This window comes from Pleurodeles waltl, chromosome 6 (assembly GCF_031143425.1).
Source record: "Pleurodeles waltl isolate 20211129_DDA chromosome 6, aPleWal1.hap1.20221129, whole genome shotgun sequence".
Classification (NCBI taxonomy): Eukaryota; Metazoa; Chordata; class Amphibia; order Caudata; family Salamandridae; genus Pleurodeles; species Pleurodeles waltl.
In genome coordinates, this window is record NC_090445.1 from 80,523,383 (window position 1) to 80,539,694 (window position 16,312).

Genomic DNA, 16,312 nt, shown 5'->3' on the forward strand with positions numbered 1-16,312 from the left:
TTTGCATTACACCAGTCTATACCTGCAATGCTTCTTGACTACCCTGATGTAGCTCTTTGCATTGTGCCAGTCTGCCCTGTGCCAGTCTGTACCTGCGGTGCTTCTTGATTACCGTGGTGTACCAGTCTGCCCTGTGCCACTCGGTACCTGTGATGCTTCAACACAGCCTTGGTGCTCTTTCCACTGTGCCAGTCTGCCCTTCTGAGTCAGTTGCTGTCGGGCCTCGCAAGCCAGTGGAACTCTGTGTGTTGTCCAGTTAATCCTTCACTCTCTTCAGCTGTTGTAGCTCACTGTAGCAAGGCTGTGAGGCGCTATGGGGTCACTCTGCTCTTCACACTCTCTCTGACAGAGTCTGTGCCTGTGTCCCTGAATGTAATGGAAGGTGGAAATGTAACTGAGGCAGAAAAACAACTTTGTCTTGTTTTCACAGACACGTATTTGCGCTATGAACCGCCTCCAAAGCTATTTATCTGCCCGGGGTGACAGACTGGAGTGGGTATTAATGGTTGGTGGAAATGCACACAGGGCGGGCTGCTTCAGAATCTTTTCATTCAAGTGAAGACACACAAAAACCCAGATTGATAAAAAAGTAGCTCATTAGTTCTGACGAGCCACTTTTTCTGTGCCACCCTAGAGGCACCTTCAACGCCATAGTTGTGCTGTATTTAACATAAGGCACACCATGGTGGTAGTTAGAACAATAGCATCAAAATGTTTGACGCTATTGTGGCGCTTTGCTACACTAGCGCCAAAATATTTGATGCTAGTGTAGCAAAGTGCAAGGAGGTGCATTGATTTAAACGGGTGCGTCATTTTAATGCCTGCTCTGAGCAGCTGTGCAAAATGAGAGAAAAAGTGGCGCAGTGAAATCTGATAAATTTCACTTCGCCATTCTTTCGGGCCTACTAGCGCCTGAACACCACCCTTGCATACATTATGCCTGGCGCAGGCATAATGTGGCGCAAGGGGTTACAAACTGGCAGAATGCATGCATTGCGCCACTTTGTAAATATGGCGTGGGTGAAAATGCCACCTTAGCACCACATTTGCTTTAAAACTGATGCAAATGTGGCGCAAGGTGGCAGTGGGGGCTTCTGAAACCTGGCCCAAAGAGAGACAGCCTGCTGGAAGCAGAAAGAGAGCTGCATGTATGCAAGCAGAAGCTGGTCCAGAGAGACAGGCGGCTGGATGCAGGGAGACAGATGAGTGTAGTGTACCCAGAACAATGGCAAAGAGACAAAAGCAACTGCAAGTATGTGCCCAGAGACAGGTTGAGAGGACAGATGCATGTATGTACCAGAGTGAGCTCCAGAGAGACTGATGGGGACATAAGAGTGGGGTAGAGCGAGAGATGGAGAAAGAGAAAGGTGCCTGTGTCGAGTCAGGAGCAGAGAAAATGAAACAAAGGGGCCTCGTGGGATAACCACACACTAGTTCCTCACAAAAAACATGTGAAATGATACAGGCACAGCAGCCCGGCTAGCTCAGTCGGTAGAGCATGAGACTCTTAATCTCAGGGTTGGGTTCGCGCCCCACATTGGGCGCTAAATTGTTTTTTGCAGTCTTCATGTTTTTCACCAAATTCACCAGTATCTGTCAAAACAAAAAAAAACATCCTGCAGTTTCACTCATTATCACAACACTTTCCACCCTTGCAGGTAGCGATCGTAGCCCGGCTCAGCTCCTCCTGCTCTGAGAATTTAAATTTAGAGAGGTCTCGGTGCCCTCCCTTACCCCCCATAATTAGTTAAGGCTTGCGGTCTCGCTGACATAATTAAAAAGGGTATACAAGTTTATGCGTCAGGAAAAGTAGTTATAAATGAAGATTGTGTGGGCGCTAATTGTTCTTTTAAGGTTTATTCGCGTTTTTTACAGTCCTCATGTTTTCCACCAATACTAGTCAAGCTTAAAAAAAAAAAAACTCATAATGCGTCCGATCATACTTCACGCAGCGCTTTTCACTCTGGAAAGGTGCCCCGGAGCACAGGTTAGCTCCGCCTCTCTAAGCACTTTCTTCATCACATACAGAAAACTACACTTTTAGTAAGGACTAGGCCTAGGCCGTTTTCTCCCTGTGAGTAATTAAAGTTAGTGATCCCGCGTGCATGGTAATTAAAGTGGGTGTGAAAGATTATTTTGTCAGAAATGGGATTTGAACCCACACCTCCATTCAGAGACCAAAACACCCAGCTGGTGGGAAAAGACCACTCTTGAGTCTGGGGCCTTACACCGCTCGGCCATCCTGCCAGCTGAAGAAAGGGGATGCCGGATGTGATGTCATCTAGTTTAGAAACTGGATGCACGTGATAGTGATTTCTTCCTGGGTGTTATTCTACTGCATTTATCGGTCACAGACCTCTTCTTATCAACAATGTGAAAGAGGCCGAGGGATGAACTTCGCACCGTTTGGCCCTCATTGTCAAACAACCCGGGAACAATACCTCTTACGTCTGCGATCCAATCGTTTTCTGCTCAATGTATCCTCAGCGGTGTTCTGGCCACTACGTCTCAGATGGTTTTACAGCTGCAGAGATTCCACGGTTGACTCTTCCCCATCCCCCCACCAGCTCCTAGAGTTGGTGACCGGATTCCAGATTTAGCGGTCGACCTAGGTACGGATCCTTACCTGGACCGCTGCTATCATGAGGGGCGGGCGCCTAGAAGCCATGGGCCAGCTTGGAAGGAGAAAGGGTCGCCTGGGTGTTGAAAGATCGGCCCTAGTGTTCCCGAATGGGGCATCCACTCCTGCATCTGGTATTCACGGACACGGAGGGTCTGTTCTCTACAGGAGAAAGTGTAAGGATGAATGCCTAAGGTCACATGTGCACGAGATGCCAATCATCAACCGAACAATGTGTCTGAGAGTCAATCCTTTAGGCGCTTCAGCTTTTGCTGAACAGGATTTTTGTCACGTGAGCAGCTAAAGTTTTCCCCAATTGTTACAACGCCGTGCAGCAGGCTAAATCTATGCTGAAGAAGTCGTATATATATATATATATATATATATATATACCTATGGATCATGTAAATTAGGACCATGTAGGGAGCATAGTTTAGGTCTGCTGGATGAAAGCCATTAGGGTTAGCTGTAATATCAGTGTCCACCGTGGTATGAAGCGCCTGTATGCTCCACACCGACCAAGTAGTGCCATCGCTGCAAGAGGCATGCTGAGGACTGGCTGCTAAAGGATGGCACCGGAGCGTTCTTTCATCTTTAGAGCAAACACGTGTTTCTTTATTTTGGTCTCCATTATCCTTAGATTTGCGAAGTTCTTGTGAAACTACCTGCCGTCTCCTTGTCTGATTTACCCTCATTGCTAATTTCTAGGCCATATAACTATGCCTATTAAAGTTCATTGTACTTCAGTCATTCTGATAATTCATCAGACGGATGTAAATTTCTTTTTATGGCAACTAGATAATTTTTTCCGCATTTAAATGAATTCTCCGTGGGTAAACGACGGTTGAGCAGGAACCCACGATTATAACATATCACATTTAAGACTGCTCGGAATCTAACACGTCATTAGCTTTAATTTCAGATGCCACACTTGATCTGTCATACACCGAATGTGCGCAGAGAAACCTCACAGTCCTGTCTTAGCGCTCGATAACGTACCAGTCTGCTCTGCGTCAGTAGGTGCCTGTGATGTTTCAGGTCTGTACTGTAGCCCTCGCAGCTGATAACGCGCCCTTCTATGTTAATTTATACACATCGGGACTCGTTTTAGGCCGATGAATCTTTGGACCCAGTGGTGAGACACTGTAAGACGAGATAACTGATCAATATATCAATCAATATATCAATAATATTGTCAACATATATCACCACAATATATTTCACTTTAGACATTAGTAAACCTTCGGCGCAACCATGACCTTTCAGTCATGAATAACCACACCTTACTGAAGTTTTGTGAATTTTATTCCCTGTTGATTACAATCTAATAGCAAATGTATTAATCTCAAAACCAAGAAGCAAAAGAGCATAGTCACAATATGGTAATAATACAAAGATCACAGACACAAGATAGTAATATGAAGATGAACAAATCTAGACGCATAAAACCTCATATATGTTTAGTTCAGCATAGCACTGTAGGAGGCTGGACTGGCTTGTAGTGAGTACCAAGGGGTACTTGCACCTTGCACCAGGCCCAGTTATCCCTTATTAGTGTATAGGGTGTCTAGCAGCTTAGGCTGATAGATAATGGTAGCTTAGCAGAGCAGCTTAGGCTGAACTAGGAGACGTGTGAAGCTACTACAGTACCACTAGTGTCACTTGCACAATATCATAAGAAAACACAATACACAGATATACTAAAAATAAAGGTACTTTATTTTTATGACAATATGCCAAAGTATCTCAGTGAGTACCCTCAGTATGAGGATAGTAATTATACACAAGTTATATGTACACAATACCAAAAATATGCAGTATAGTCTTAGAAAACAGCGCAAACAATGTATAGTTACAATAGGATGCAATGGGGACACATAGGGATAGGGGCAACACAAACCATATACTCCAAAAGTGGAATGTGAACCACGAATGCACCCCAAACCTATGTGACCTTGTAGAGGGTCGCTGGGACTATTAGAAAATAGTGAGAGTTAGGAAAATAGCCCTCCCCAAGACCCTGAAAAGTGAGTGCAAAGTGCACTAAAGTTCCCCAAAAGACAAAGAGTCGTGATAGAGGAATAATGCAGGAAAGACACCAACCAACAATGCAACAACTGTGGATTTCCAATCTAGGGTACCTGTGGAACAAGGGGACCAAGTCCAAAAGTCACAAGCAAGTCGGAGATGGGCAAATGCCCAGGAAATGCCAGCTGCGGGTGCAAAGAAGCTTCTACTGGACAGAAGAAGCTGCGGTTTCTGCAAGAACGAAAAGGGCTAGAGACTTCCCCTTTGGTGGACGGATCCCTCTCGCCTTGGAGAGTCGTGCAGAAGTGTTTTACCGCCGAAAGAACGCCAACAAGCCTTGCTAGCTGCAAATCGTGCGGTTAGCGTTTTCGGACGCTGCTGCGGCCCAGGAGGGACCAGGAGGTCGCAAATTGGACCAGCAGAGAGAGGGGACGTCGAGCAAGACAAGGAGCCCTCTCTGAAGCAGGTAGCACCCGGAGAAGTGCCAGAAACAGGCACTACGAGGATGCGTGAAACGGTGCTCGCCGAAGTTGCACAAAGGAGTCCCACGTCGCCGGAGACCAACTTAGAAAGTCGTGCAATGCAGGTTAGAGTGCCGTGGACCCAGGCTTGGCTGTGCACAAAGGATTTCCGCCGAAAGTGCACAGGGGCCGGAGTAGCTGCAAAAGTCGCAGTTCCCTGCAATGCAGCCCAGCGAGGTGAGGCAAGGACTTACCTCCACCAAACTTGGACTGAAGAGTCACTGGACTGTGGGGGTCACTTGGACAGAGTTGCTGGATTCGAGGGACCTCGCTCGTCGTGCTGAGAGGAGACCCAAGGGACTGGTAATGCAGCTTTTTGGTGCCTGCGGTTGCAGGGGGAAGATTCCGTCGACCCACGGGAGATTTCTTCGGAGCTTCTGGTGCAGAGAGGAGGCAGACTACCCCCACAGCATGCACAAGCAGGAAAACAGTCGAGAAGGCGGCAGGATCAGCGTTACAGAGTTGCAGTAGTCATCTTAGCTACTTTGTTGCAGTTTTGCAGGCTTCCAGCGCAGTCAGCAGTCGATTCCTTATCAGAAGGTGAAGAGAGAGATGCAGAGGAACTCTGATGAGCTCTTGCATTCGTTATCTAAAGTTTCCCCAGAGACAGAGACCCTAAATAGCCAGAAAAGAGGGTTTGGCTAACTAGGAGAGAGGATAGGCTACTAACACCTGAAGGAGCCTATCATAAGGAGTCTCTGACGTCACCTGGTGGCACTGGCCACTCAGAGCAGTCCAGTGTGCTGGCATCACCTCTGTTTCCAAGATGGCAGAAGTCTGGAGCACACTGGAGGAGCTCTGGACACCTCCCAGGGGAGGTGCAGGTCAGGGGAGTGGTCACTCCCCTTTCCTTTGTCCAGTTTCGCGCCAGAGCAGGGGCTAAGGGGTCCCTGAACCGGTGTAGACTGGCTTATGCAGAATTGGGCACATCTGTGCCCAAGAAAGCATTTCCAGAGGCTGGGGGAGGCTACTCCTCCCCTGCCTTCACACCATTTTCCAAAGGGAGAGGGTGTAACACCCTCTCTCAGAGGAAGTCCTTTGTTCTGCCATCCTGGGACAAGCCTGGCTTGACCCCAGGGGGGCAGAAACCTGTCTGAGGGGTTGGCAGCAGCAGCAGCTGTAGTGAAAACCCAGGAAAGGCAGTTTGGCAGTACCAGGGTCTGTGCTACAGACCACTGGGATCATCGAATTGTGCCAACAATGCCAGGATGGCATAGAGGGGGCAATTCCATGATCTTAGACATTTTACATGGCCATATTCGGAGTTACCATTGTGAAGCTACATATAGGTATTGACCTATATGTAGTGCACGCGTGTAATGGTGTCCCCGCACTCACAAAGTTCAGGGAATTGGCCCTGAACAATGTGGGGGCACCTTGGCTAGTACCAGGGTGCCCTCACACTAAGTAACTTTGGACCTAACCTTTACCAGGTAAAGGTTAGACATATAGGTGACTTATAAGTTACTTAAGTGCAGTGTAAAATGGCTGTGAAATAACGTGGACGTTATTTCACTCAGGCTGCAGTGGCAGGCCTGTGTAAGAATTGTCAGAGCTCCCTATGGGTGGCAAAAGAAATGCTGCAGCCCATAGGGATCTCTTGGAACCCCAATACCCTGGGTACCTCAGTACCATATACTAGGGAATTATAAGGGTGTTCCAGTAAGCCAATGAAAATTGGTAAAATTGGTCACTAGCCTGTTAGTGACAATTTGAAAGAAATGAGAGAGCATAACCACTGAGGTTCTGATTAGCAGAGCCTCAGTGAGACAGTTAGTCACTACACAGGTAACACATTCAGGCACACTTATGAGCACTGGGGCCCTGGAGAACAGGGTCCCAGTGACACATACAACTAAAACAACATATATACAGTGAAAAATGGGGGTAACATGCCAGGCAAGATGGTACTTTCCTACACAACCCCCCCCCAAACGAAGGACAATAAGACTAGCCATGACCTGATGAGTCTTCATTGTCTAAGTGGAAATATCTGGAGAGTCCATCTGCATTGGAGTGGCTACTCCCAGGTCTATGTTCCACTGTATAGTCCATTCCCTGTAGGGATATGGACCACCTCAACAATTTAGGATTTTCACCTTTCATTTGTTTTAGCCAAAGTAGTGGTTTGTGGTCTGTCTGAACAATGAAGTGAGTGCCAAACAGGTATGGCCTCAACTTCTTCAGAGCCCAGACCACAGCAAAGGCCTCCCTCTCTATGGCAGACCAACGCTTTTCTCTAGGGGTCAACCTCCTACTAATAAAAGCAACAGGTTGATCCTGGCCCTCAGAATTAAGTTGTGATAGGACTGCCCCTACTCCTAATTCAGATGCATCAGTTTGGACATAGAATTTTTTAGAGTAACAAGGGCTTTTCAGGACAGGTGCAGAGCACATGGCCTGCTTCAGCTCCTCAAAAGCTTTCTGACAGTTTGCTGTCCATAATACCTTTTTAGGCATTTTCTTGGAAGTGAGGTCATTAAGAGGGGCTGCAATGGAGCCATAGTTCTTAATGAACCTCCTGTAATACCCAGTGAGGCCTAGGAAGGCTCTCACCTGAGTCTGTGTAGTAGGGGGAACCCAATCAATAATTGTTTGGATTTTCCCCTGAAGTGGTGCAATCTGTTCCCCACCAACAAGGTGTCCCAGATAAACCACCTTACCCTGCCCTATCTGGCACTTTGAAGCCTTGATAGTGAGGCCTGCCTTTTGCAGGGCCTCCAAAACTTTCCATAGGTGGACCAGGTGCTCATCCCAGCTGGAGCTAAAGACAGCTATATCGTCCAGATATGCTGCACTGGAAGCTTCCAGCCCTTGCAGGACTGTGTTCACCAACCTCTGAAAAGTGGCAGGTGCATTTTTCAAACCAAAAGGCATTACAGTGAACTGGTAATGTCCTCCAATGGTTGAAAATGCAGTCTTTTGTTTAGCATCTTCTGACAATTTGATCTGCCAATACCCTGCAGTCAAGTCAAAAGTGCTTAGATACTTGGCAGATGCCAGTGTATCTATGAGCTCATCTGCCCTGGGTATAGGGTGAGCATCAGTTTTGGTTACAAGGTTGAGACCTCTATAGTCTACACAACCGCATTTCCTTCTTTCCATCTTTGGAATGGGGTTTTGGTACAAGTACCACAGGAGAAGCCCATGGACTTTCAGAGTGCTCAACCACTCCTAGTTCTAACATTTTCTGGACCTCTTGCTTTATGCAGTCCCTGACATGGTCAGGCTGCCTATAGATCTTACTTTTGACAGGTAAACTGTCTCCAGTATCTATAGTGTGCTCACACCAAGAAGTGGTACCTGGCACAGTAGAGAAGAGTTCAGAGAATTGATCTAGGAGATTTATGCAATTATCTTTCTGCTCAGCAGTAAGACAATCAGCCAAAACTACACCTTCCACAAGAGCATCTTGTTCTGTGGAAGAGAAGAGATCAGGTAGAGGATCACTGTCTTCTTCCTGTCCTTCATCAGTTGCCATGAGCATGGTGAGATCAGCCCTGTCATAGTAGGGTTTCAGGCGGTTTACATGGAGTACCCTAAGGGGACTCCTTGCAGTGCCTAAGTCAACTAAATAGGTGACTTCACCCTTTTTCTCAACAATTGTGTGGGGTCCACTCCATTTATCTTGGAGTGCTCTTGGGGCCACAGGCTCCAAGACCCACACTTTCTGCCCTGGTTGGTACTGAACCAAAACAGCCTTCTGATCATGCCATTGCTTCTGGAGCTCTTGGCTGGCCTGAAGGTTTTTACTGGCCTTTTTCATATACTCAGCCATCCTTGATCTGAGGCCAAGTACATAGTCCACAATATCCTGCTTAGGAGCTTTTAAAGGTTGTTCCCAACCCTCCTTTACAAGTGTGAGTGGACCCCTAACAGGTTGTCCAAAAAGAAGTTCAAAGGGGCTGAAGCCCACTCCTTTCTGGGGTACCTCCCTGTAGGCAAAAAGGAGGCATGGTAGAAGGATATCCCATCTCCTGCGGAGTTTTTCAGGGAGACCCATAATCATGCCTTTGAGAGTTTTGTTAAATCTCTCCACCAGTCCATTTTTTTGTGGATGATAGGGTGTTGTGAACTTATAAGTTACACCACACTCCTTCCACATGGCCTTTAAGTATGCAGACATGAAATTGCTTCCTCTGTCTGATACTACTTCCTTTGGGAAGCCCACCCTGGAAAATATTCCCAGGAGGGCCTTTGCCACTGCAGGAGCTGTAGTGGTCCTTAAAGGAATAGCTTCAGGATATCTTGTGGCATGGTCCACTACCACCAAGATGAATCTATTGCCTGAAGCAGTAGGAGGGTCAAGGGGGCCAACTATGCCAACCCCTACCCTTTCAAAGGGAACCCCAACCACAGGCAGTGGAATAAGGGGTGCCTTTGGAGTGCCACCTGTCTTGCCACTGGCTTGACAGGTTTCACAGGACTTACAAAAATCTTTTGTGTCCTCAGACATCCTAGGCCAATGAAACAAGGGAACAAGCCTGTCCCAAGTTTTCATTTGTCCTAGATGCCCAGCTAGGGGAATGTCGTGTGCCAGAGTTAGGAGGAACTTTCTGTACTCCTGAGGAATCACCAATCTCCTGGCAGCTCCAGGTTTAGGATCCCTTGCCTCAGTGTACAAGAGGTTGTCCTCCCAGTAAACTCTGTGAGAGTCACTGACATCCCCATTAGCCTGTTTGACAGCTTGCTGTCTCAGACCCTCTAATGTGGGTCAGGTTTGCTGTGCCACACTCAGCTCCTCTCTGGCAGGCCCCCCTTCACCCAAAAGCTCAGCAGTGTCTGCTTCAAGCTCCTCTGGTGTAGGTTCTGCACAGGGAGGGAATTCTTCTTCCTCTGAAGTTGAATCCACTGTAGAGGGAGGGATAGTAGGAAGTGGTTTGCTTCTACTAGCCCTAGCTTTAGGGAGCACTTGGTCCATTGTTCCAGGATCCAAGCTTCCCTGTCCTTTTTGCTTTTTGGCCTGAGCCCTGGTTAAAGCAAAAATATGCCCTGGGATGCCCAGCATTGCTGCATGGGCCTCCAACTCCACATCTGACCAAGCTGATGTCTCCAAATCATTTCCTAGTAGACAGTCTACAGGTAAATCTGAGGCTACCACAACTTTCTTTAGACCAGTAACCCCCCCCCAGTTGAGATTAACAACAGCCATGGGGTGGCTAAGTGTGTTGTTGTGAGCATCGGTTACTTGGTACTGGTGACCAAGTAGGTGTTGTTCAGGGTGGACCAGTTTCTCTATGACCATAGTCACACTGGCACCAGTGTCCCTGTAGGCCTGAACCTCAACACCATTTATTAGGGGTGGCTGCCTGTACTTATCCATATTAAGGGGACAAGCAGCTAAGGTGGCTAAATCAATAGCCCCCTCAGAGACTAACACAGCCTCTGTGGCCTCCCTAACAAGGCCAACCCCAACTAAATTACCAAAAGTGAGCCCAGCTACTCCCTTGGATTGGCTATTAGTAGGTTTGCTCCCACCACCACTGCTATTAGTAGGGACACTAGGTGTAGCAGTAGGGGTTGTAGTGGTAGGAGGCTTGGTGCTTTTCTTTGGACAACTGGAATCTGTTGCCCAATGGCTTTTTACTTTACAAAAATAGCACCATGGTTTCTTTTCCTTGTTCTGATTAAAGGAGGATTTGGACCCACCACCCCCACCAGAGTGTTTTTGTGGGCCTGATGAAGACTCATTTTTAGATTTGTCCCCACCCTTGTCTGAAGACTTACCATCCTTCTTTTTGTTGCCATCTTTGTCACCCCCTGTATGAACTTTTCTGTTCACTCTTGTTCTGACCCATTTGTCTGCCTTCTTTCCCAATTCTTGGGGAGAGGTCAGATCAGAGTCCACCAAGTACTGGTGCAACAAATCAGACACACAATTATTAAGAATATGCTCTCTCAGATTCAAGTAATACAGGCTTTCAAAGTCAGTAACCTTACTGCCATTTAACCACCCCTCCAAGGCCTTCACTGAATGGTCAATGAAATCAACCCAGTCTTGTGAAGACTCCTTTTTGGTCTCTCTGAACTTTATCCTGTATTGTTCAGTGGTTAAGCCATAACCATCCAGGAGTGCATTCTTAAGAACTTGGAAATTATTGGCATCACTTTCTTTCACAGTAAGGAGCCTATCCCTACCTTTTCCACTAAATGATAGCCATAGGATAGCAGCCCACTGCCTTTGAGGGACATCCTGTACAACACAGGCCCTCTCAAGTGCAGCAAACCACTTGTTAATGTCATCCCCCTCCTTATAAGGGGGAACTATCTTGTGCAGATTCCTGGAATCATGCTCTTTTACAGGATGACTATGGGGAATACTGCTGCTGCCACCATGGGATTCTAAACCCAATTTCTGTCTTTCCTTCTCTACTTCTAAGGATTGTCTATCTAAATCCAGCTGTTGCTGTTTAAGCTTCAGTCTGGATTGCTCCACTCTCAATCTATTGAGCTCCCTTTCTAACATTCTGTCATCAGGGTGGGTGGGAGGGACATTCCTAGACACAGAAGTATGGTGAGAATGGACAGAAGGAGACCTGTCCCTTACAGAGGGCACCCTAACAGTTTGGCTGACAGTGTAATGTGAGAGCACATCATCTGTATGATGTGACTCCACCTCAGTACCAACTATGCTAGACTGTCTTGTAATGGGAAGGCTAAGAAGTTTCTTTCCTGAACCTTTGCCTGGGGGTGTCCCTGGATCAGATTGAGAACCATTAGCTACTTTTTCAACAGATGTGGCCACCTTGGCCTTATCCTGTTCTCTAAGCATGTTAATTAACAGTTCTAAGGACGGATTCTTCCCTACACTCAAACCTCTCTCTATGCAGAGACTCCTTGCTCCTTTCCAGCTAAGGTGATCAGATGCAATCTTAGACAGGTCAACATTTTGGCCTGTGCCAGACATTTTTAGAGAGAGTTAAAGTGATAGAAAAAGAGAAAAAAGTTTTCAGAACTTTTTAGAAAGACAGAAAAAAACTTTTTAAACTTTTAAGAACTTTTTGAAAGTTTAGAAGTACTTTTCAGCACTTTAGAAAAGAGTGAAAAGAGGAAATGCAAAACTTTTTAGCAATGTGTACACACACTGAACTTGTTTTGTATATTTTTCTCTTATGAAAAGTACAATGACAAGAGTGGTAAGTAGTCTTGTCGCGTGGGCTCTCATTATCTGAAATGAGACTACTGGATTTCTAGGCGGCAGGATCTATAACGGTGTGGGGGACTGAGTCTGACCCACATGTAAAGAAATATGTCACCCTAAATCCGGTTTTGCTCCGGCTAACTAGCAGTGCCTCATTTCTCCCACGGGGAAGAGATGATTGGGCAGCCGAGCGCATGACATCTTTGGAACTTCTCAGGGAAGTCGTGGTCACTCAGATCCAGACAAAACTCTCTCATTTACAATAGGATCTCATATACAAATGACAAAGACAGTATAAGTTTTATAATGCTTTAATAAAACGACTGTATTTTAGAGAATAAGGCATGAGCCGCGATAACCAGAACCATACAACACAGTAGGATTGAGATAGTTACCAGGAGAGTAAAACATAAAAATATAGCAATCATTGTGTATTAGAATTTCTACTCTCCCTCTGCTTAATTTATTTAGAGCACAGCATGTTAAGTGTCTAACTTGCCTATCGGTATCACTGCGGAGACATTAGTCTTCTTACCTGAGCAAAGGCCTGTGATCTTGGTTCAGCATCTGCAACGAGGCAATCAGCATCTAGTTGTGGTTCCCTGGTAGGAATCTCCCTCTGGCGTGTATTGGGACAGAGAAGTTATTTTATAACCTATATGTCAAAGTGATCACCAAATACGCAGAAATACCAAGTCTAAACTTCAACCACGTCTATCGGCAATGTACCAGACCATATCCTTGACTGAAGCACAGAGTGAGTGTGTTATGAAGAACATCAGTGCTGAAGTATGCAAAACAGTGTGATATGAATAAAAAAACAACACCGTAGAACTGGCTATCTGAAAATAACAGTACTTAGAAAAATAAAAGCACGCAGAGCAAAGTGCACAGAGGCTCTAGGCTACTAGCAAATGAAATAAAATACATCCAGGGCAAAATGCACAAAGGCCTAATGCCCAAAGCTAACGCATAAAACCAACCATACTACACCCTCCCCTTGTCGGTAGCAAGTGGTTCTAAAAACATAATAATATGCCCTAAATATAAGCGAATTTGAAATTATAGGTCCATTTCGACAAGTTCAGAGGACAATAAAAACTTAAAATTTTTATTAATAAGCCGAATATAATGTCAATTTAGTATTGATTGAAAAAATCCAACTGTTCAAATGGAAGCAATAGAGAGAAGGAATTCCTCCACTTCGACGTAGGTTAAAATCGGAAGATTTACGCCACAAAGAATCATGGAGCAGGTATGTTCCAAAGTTCCAAAACCATTCAGAGCGGCACCCCGTGTAGGGTCAATGATCGAGACAAACCCATCTTCCTCCAGGAAGGGAATCTCATAAACTGCCTCACGAAGCAAACGCAACCGAAGTGCACAAGTCTGGGAATGAGCTCTAATCGGGAACATCAACCGATCAAGATCGACCATAGGAGGGCGCTGCAGTGAGAGACAGAAAGCCAGTGCATGTTCAAACGAACACCAAAGGCACCGAAACACGGGTTGCACACAGTCCAGGACCGGTCTGAATGAAAGAGACCAGCCACACTCCAGTGAGGCCAAGAGTGTTGCTCCAAAATACTGCATCATGCGTTCACGACACAGCTGTGCTGATGGGAGCAGAAATAGTGGATCTCGTTGCGGTGGGACAGCCATTGCGAAAGAAAAGCAACAGCAGCAAAATCCCAGCCAATAAAGCCAAAGTAATTGGGAAACCCCCAAAAATGCTTCCGAAAATCGAATGTATAGCCGCAGGTGTCAAACCGAATATAGAAGAGAAGGTGTGAGCGAAACCAACACCAACGGCCTGGAAAAAAATGTGCAATACCAGTAGCTCTGGATGCATTAAATATACGTCCCACAAGTTCACCAAAGTGACTCGGAAAGTTAGTATTCAAAAGGGACTGTATTTCTGCCGATGACCTTGCCACTTGAAGTGCGTAGGTCTCGCTAGCAGATGTAAGGGCTACATGCTTTTGAAACAATAAAGCTTTCAGTCGACTCAACTTATCGAAATTAACCTTGGAAGTAGCAATATGAGGCCAGATGTCCGCTACCTCCCTAATTTGAGTGGGGGGATACAACACATTCCCGCAGCATGTAACGGCCTTGCTGACAACGACAACGTAAACTATTCCGGGACGCAAGACACAGCAGCGCTCGCTATTGAGAACAATGTAAATGCCGTTAGAAAGCACCTGGAAAGTGTTTTTAATCACGGGGACTGGAACTCCCTTCAGATAACAAGCTAAGTTAGCAATCGAAGCATTACAAGCTCCGTGCAGTGACAGCTGTTTACAAACCATGGAATGGCTGACAGAAGCTTCGCATTCGCTTCCACTAAGAACAACCTCTCTCAAACCATTGACACATCTGTACTGAAAGGGAAGGTCCCACACCTCATGTATATAACTGTCTCCCAATAGTTCATATCTACCCACCGGAATATGTTTCAAACATGATGTAAATTGTAGAGTGGAAATAGGCATATTGGTAACTCCATGTATCAACCATTCAGCTGACGGAATCTCAGCCACCGTAAAAGGCAGTTTTTCAAATTTTTCAATATTTAACATAACATAAGTCGCTTCCTATTTAGCCATCAGTTGTTGTTGACGAGTCAAATTAAACGAGATAAAAATCTCCTTGGCGCGAATATGCTGCCATGGAACGCGACCTGCCTTCAAGGTCTGAAGAGTCCAACCCAGCTGCATGATGGACCGTGTCTGACTCTGCCCATGATACAAAGAAGACATATCTGATTTAATAATGTCGATAGCAGAGGAAACAATGTTGTCAATCGTGTAAACTCGGTCAGACAGCGTATGCATGCCATTATCAACAACAGACAAAGCTTTCATAAAATTTTCTTGATCAATCTGCCTTAATCGGGCCGCAGCTTCCTGTTGTGAAAGTTTCCAAATCTCATTATAAACCTCATATATGAACCTCTTCTTTCGTGGCACCCTGGGACCTGACAAGAAATCTTGTAAATCAGTATCATTAGACAGTAACGTGAGGTGTAACTTAACTGCATCCAGCGTGGACGTGTTCAACCATTGCTGACAAAGCTTTCCCACGCTGTATGTAGTTATAATATCAGCATGCTCCGGTGAAACATAGCGAGGGTCTGCCCTACTAGTCCTGAACCCCCCTGAAGAGGTGACAAAACGTTGATGACACTCATTAGTGTCTACAGGCCATAGTAACCACCCGCCGGGATGTAACAATGAAGTGTTAAGCGTACCATTCTGGACCCAGTGTGTAAATTCACCAAAAGTAGCGTTCACATAGTGCTGCCAATTCTTTAATTTAGAAGGGACAGGTATTCCAGGCAAATTCAACTCTCTAATTGTTGCCAAGCCTAGACAACTAGTTTGTTGTACTGTGTCATAGAGGAAAATCATTTGCACAGGGATTATGCACGCCCTAAATAATGTGTCCCTGCCTTGCATTTGCCAATTTTTTGTTCCCCAAACACTTTTTAGATCAATAGTCTTAAACCAATAGTCATATCCTTCGACCGAAAGTTTTGAAACAAACATATTAGAATATAACAATTTAGTGTCGGTCAACAACATTTGCTTTTTAGAATATGGAGTGACTTTGAAATAGTAAGACTTAGCATTTCGTTGATCATGCCCAGAAAAATAAGCAAATTTATCATAATACGTTTTCGAACTGCCTTGTGGAGGAGTTGAACAATGTTCCCATTGCACATAATTAAAAATGGACTTAGGGCTACTAGCTTTGTGAATAAAATAGTGTCCATAATAGTTGTAGCAAAACATGTCACCATGATTATTTCTAAACTGGTAAGCATCTTCATCATCATAAACAGTATAATACTGCAAGTCTGATAACATCGAATCTACTGTCTTCACATCCCAATCATCAGAGACAATGCCTGGGATAACAATATCATTCAATGACAACTTGAGGACATACGGTATTTGAATTAATTCAGTCGGACCATATATATCAAACATTACTTTA